At 45.9% G+C, this 5,061-nt stretch overlaps 1 long non-coding RNA gene across 4 annotated transcripts in view; it reads left to right on the plus strand.

Annotated features, from left to right (window-relative positions):
• Positions 1-2,168, plus strand: part of LOC141568807 (uncharacterized) — a 24,034-nt gene extending 21,866 nt beyond the window's left edge. For all 4 annotated transcript variants that reach the window (XR_016022864.1, XR_016022863.1, XR_016022865.1 and 1 more), the window contains one exon: positions 1,628-2,168. This is a non-coding gene — a long non-coding RNA (uncharacterized LOC141568807). The remainder of the gene's footprint in view (positions 1-1,627) is intronic.
• Positions 2,169-5,061: the final 2,893 nt, after the last annotated feature.

Genomic DNA, 5,061 nt, shown 5'->3' on the forward strand with positions numbered 1-5,061 from the left:
TGTGGCTCCTGGGGTGGAGTCCCCAAGGCAGGGAGCTCCTGGCCCTGCCCAGGCCTCAGCAGCATGACATCCCAGATCCCTCTCCATGGAAATCTGAGGTCTGCTGGTGAGGTTCACAGCAGCTTAATTACCAAAGTGATTTTAATTTGTTTTTGTTAATTGAAATCTCATTAAGCAAGTAATTTACTCCAACACAGTTCAGGAGTCCACAATTCTACGGGTGAGGAGACTAAAGGGGACGCTCCTTAATCTGAGGATTGTGCCACTTTGTGCTGTGGCCTGTGTGTATCTGAGTGGGTGTCCACATGTGCCTCCTGTGGAAGGGCCCGCCCAGCTGGTCAGGGGCACCCTTTCTCCTTCTTGGCCTATACTCCCCTGCCCACCAACCCAGGGCCCTAAACCCCACCTGCCTTGCCCTGCACCCTGGAATGATGAGAAAAAAGTGAACCCAAGCCCTCCTTCTGGAGAGCATGTGTGCACCCAGGTGTGTGGCACACAGACACACACAGACACCATTTGGTATCCGTCTATCTTTGTGCCAAGCACTATTCTAGGCATACACTGGAGATGCTGGGGGAACAAAGGGCATTTTTTAAGTGAGGCCCTTTCTGAACCCTGTGCTTTCTTAGTTTGCCTGCAAATGTCCTGAGTCCTCTTTCATTACACCCATTTCCCACGTGGTAATCCCTTGCCATCATCATCCTTCCTGACTGTCATCACCAAGAGGGCAGGGGCCACTAGGCTTCTTCATGACTGTGGCCCTGGCTTAGCTTAGGGTTCTCGTCTGGGTTTGGGGTGGGCAATTCTTTATGGAATGAGACTGTGCTGGGAATTGCAAGCCATTTAGCATTCCTGGGGAGCTTGCTTACTCAGTACCGACAGCATCTCCGCAAATAATTGTGACAACCCAAACATGCCCTCCACACGTTTCCAACCTCCCTGAGTGGGGTGGGGATTTGAAACCAGTGCAAGTGCCCACACACTGGCTGGCACATAGTAGGTGGTCTGTGAGCATTTGTTGAGTGGGTGACAGAGTGTGTATGAGCTATGCTTCTGACCTGGTCCATGTTGCTCCATGATGTATGTGTGTGCATGCGTGACTGTGAAATGTGTGTGTTGCTTTTCTGGCCTGTGTCCCTGGGTGCAGCAGAGGATTCTGGGCCCTAATGCAGTCTGGGGCCCCAGTTCTCCAGAGCTCTGTCTGCACTGGGCATTTTCCCTCTTCTCTCGTGGCCTCCTACCCTGGCTGCCTCTGTAAAGCCCCCACCATTCTGCTGCCTCCTCCTTTTGCCCCTGACTATGGACACTTGGTAGTTTTCCAGGCCTGACATTTCGAACATGCAATGCCATATGTATTGCCACTCTCAGGTAATTATCACGTAAAATTAAGCTAGTCTTGTACATGAAACCAGCAATTAGCTAGGGATTGAAGGTCAGGGAGAGCTCGTTTATAGAGTCGCTAACAAAATGTTAAGTGGGAGTAAGTGTCAGATGGGCCAGGAGGCTGGATTAGCCGGGGTCGCAGTGGTTGGACTGGAGAGTTGCGAGTCTCCCGACTCCCTGGCTCTGCAGTGCTGGGCACAGCAGGAGGAGCTGGGGATTTATGGCTCACACTTTTCTCTTCCAGCTCTCAATCTGGGGCACGGCTTTGAAGGAAGGTTGCTAAGCCTGCTAAATCCGTACACACCAACGCTGCTTCCCCATTCATCCGGAAACCTGGCAGGTCCTGCTTAAAAGCCTGTAAGTCAATTCCACCTCCTGCCTGGCTGCCCACACCCCAGCATTTTACACTCGAGCCTTTCAGATCTGCTTTGGGTCTCTGAAGACAAGATGCGCTTTCAAGGCTCTGAAACTTCGCACATGCCATTCTCTTTGCTTGGAATGCCTTTCCCTCTCTCCTAACTCCCTTATTATCAGCTTGGGAATGTTCTATTTCCCGTCCCCAAATCTGTCTTCACTTCTCCAAGCGCCTTCCCAGGCACCCTCACTCCCAATTTTATTCCAGGAATGACTTCGCTTTTGTACCGTGAGCAGGTTTCCGCATTGTATTTACACTCTATGGCAATTTATAGGTGACTTATCTGCCCCCACTGCTGGACTGTGAATTACTCATTTCTTCCTGGCAACCTGGAGCTGCTCAATAAATGTCTGTGGAATGAATACAGAAATTATTCTCTTTTGCTCTTTGTTCTTTTATGTATTCTTCAAGGCCCTGCTCAGATGTCACCTCCTCTGGGCGGCTTTTCTGGATTCCCTTCCCTTCCCTGCTAGAGTTATTCATGCCTTCCATGTTCCCACAGCACTTGGAACAAATTTTCATTACAGCACTTACCAAATTTTCTCCTATTTCATTATAGGTCTACCTAGAGCTACCACATTGCACACCTCCAGAGAGCACCATTGGTACTACCTGTACCTGCCCACCAGGCAGTGACCTCTGCAGAGCAAAGATCCTATGACTTTGCTAATAACCTGCCTATAATATGCTCTCATTGGCCACGTTAATGTCCATTCAAAGTAGGTACTCAATAGACATGCAATAAACATGCATTTAATTATTGAACAGGAACAGATGGTTCAGGGGAGAGAGCTCTAGATTTGGATTCTGGGGACCTGGGTTACAGTTCTAACTCTGCCACTAAATTGCTGTGCAGCCTTAAGTGAATCACTCAACATCTCTGGTTCTTATCCTTTTAAATCAGATCATATGTGTCAAAGTGCCTGGGACAAAGTATGTGCTCAATGCATATTAGTTTCCCACCTTCCTTTTTTCATCTATAAAATGAGGAATTTTAAGATTCCTTTTGGTCTCGTAGAATTACGGGCTCCCAGGATTAGAGGTTTTGAAAGGCACCTGGTCTGACTCCTGGCGTCTCCAGTAGGTGGTCATGCAGTTCTGGTTTGTACATCTCTAATGATGAGAAGCTCATTTCCTCACAAAGCAGGCCATTCTATTTTCAGACAGCTCTGCCTTAAAAAGAGCCCCCTTCTCTGACGGCTTCCCAGAGCTTCCATCATAGGCCCTGCTTTTGCGTCATGTGGCCAGTCCCATTGCCCAACATGACATTCACAGACAACGATCTGCTCCAGACTCCAAGACAAAGTTCCATCACCGTCCCTCATGTGACTTGATTTCAAGCCTATTCACCCTCTTGGTTACCCTCCTCTGAGCTGGCTTCCCTTTGTCCAAAGACCTCTTGAGATGGGGCATCAGAACAGGGTAGGACTATCACCTTCCTTGACCTAGAATCCGTGCTTCTCTTAAGAAGCCAGGTTGGAACTCAAGGCAAGGTTCCTGTGACCGATATCTCTTTCAACCCTACCAAGTTATTTCACCATGGGAGGCAAAGCTGGGAATGAGCAGAATTCTCCTTAAATTCTATTTCATACTTTAAAAGGCTGCATTAAAAAAATCAACCATAAACAAAGTTCAAGTACAAATGACAAGCTAGAGAAAAATTATTTGTAACTCATACCACAGGCAAAGGGTTTATTTCCTCAATAAAGAGAATCCACAAATCAACATGAAAAAGATCCATCACCTAATAGAAACATGAACGAAGGACAGCAGATAATTGACACAAAAGGATCTGAGTAGTGTTCTTAAATATATGAAAACATGTGTAACCTCGTTCATCACAAGAAAAATGCAAAGTAGCACTACAATCATTTTTCATCTGTCACATTGGCAAAGATCAAAAAGTTTGATAAGATTTTGTTGGTAAAGGATGAGGAAATTCTTTTACACTGCAAGAGTAAATTGGTACAACCTCTCTGGGGGGAAATGTGACTTTATCTACTAGAATTTTAAAATGTACTGACCCTTTGATTCAGTGATTTGACCTCTAGGAATGCATCTTGCAGATCTACTCAGACACATCAGAAGGTATGCTCAACGCGGGCAAGGGCTTTTGCCCGTTTTGTTCACTGCCCTATGTCTGGCACCTGGATTGCTGTCCAGCACATAGTCGGTGTTCAATAAATGTCTGTTGAATGAATGAATGAATGAATATGTAAAATGACACATGTTCAAGGTGATTCATCACAAAGTTTTTGGTAAGAGCCAAAGACCAGACATAATGTACGTGTCCAACTATAACAATGAAATAGTATACTGCTATTAAAAAGATCAAGGCAGCTCTTCAAGTGCTGATGTGTAAAGATCTCTAAGAGATGTTATTAAATGAGAAAAGCAAGGTACAGAAATACGTGTATAATAAAAATGCAGCTGGATATTTGCCTGAGTATGCACAGAACATCTCTGGAAGGAAGTTTCCAACATGGCCACTGTGCTTGCTTCTAGGTAAAGGAACTGGGGGCCTGGAGCATGGAATGAGGGGGTAGCTTTATTTTTCAGTGTATTCTCCTAGATTCCCTTTTAATTTGAGGTCATGTGAATGTATCACCTATTCAAATAAACAAATGCAATTCAAAATTTAAAAAGAGCTGGGCTCAGGAATTAACCTTATGCTTTTGGGCTTGTGTATTTGTGTACATGTCTATCTTTACCTTTCTGAGGATGTACACGTGTGCATACATGTACATTTCCAATTTACTTTGCTCACCACTGGGGGTTAGTCTTCCTAAATGAAACACAGTGCCCGAGGCCTTCCCCTGCTCAACAATCTTTGATGGCTCCCTATTGTCGATAAGGTCCAAATACCTTGTCCTGGGTCTTGGGATCTTCTGCCATCTGATCCCAGCCCACCTCCCACCATTCCTTTCACACAGCTTTGCCACAGGAAAATGGAGCTACTTGCTCTCTCCATGCCCACCTGCTAATATCCCACCTGCGCCTTGGATGGTGCCCCTTGGCAAGTTAAGAACCCCTTCTCCTTTGCCACATCAAGTCACCCTGCTCTTCAAGGCCCATCACACAGAGGCTGGGAAGCCTCTTTCCCAGGAGGGCTTCCTTCATGTCTCAAGCTGAAAGTGGTCTCTCACTTTTTATCTGTATCTCTTACAACATTTAGGTTTCCTTTCACCTTATATTAAAGCCTTTTCTGTAACTGAAAACTGTTCTCATAAGCTATCTGAAGGAAGGCAGAGTTCAGGTTTGAT

This window comes from Rhinolophus sinicus, chromosome 12, assembly GCF_057876585.1.
Source record: "Rhinolophus sinicus isolate RSI-liver-muscle chromosome 12, RSI-T2T, whole genome shotgun sequence".
NCBI lineage: Eukaryota > Metazoa > Chordata > Mammalia > Chiroptera > Rhinolophidae > Rhinolophus > Rhinolophus sinicus.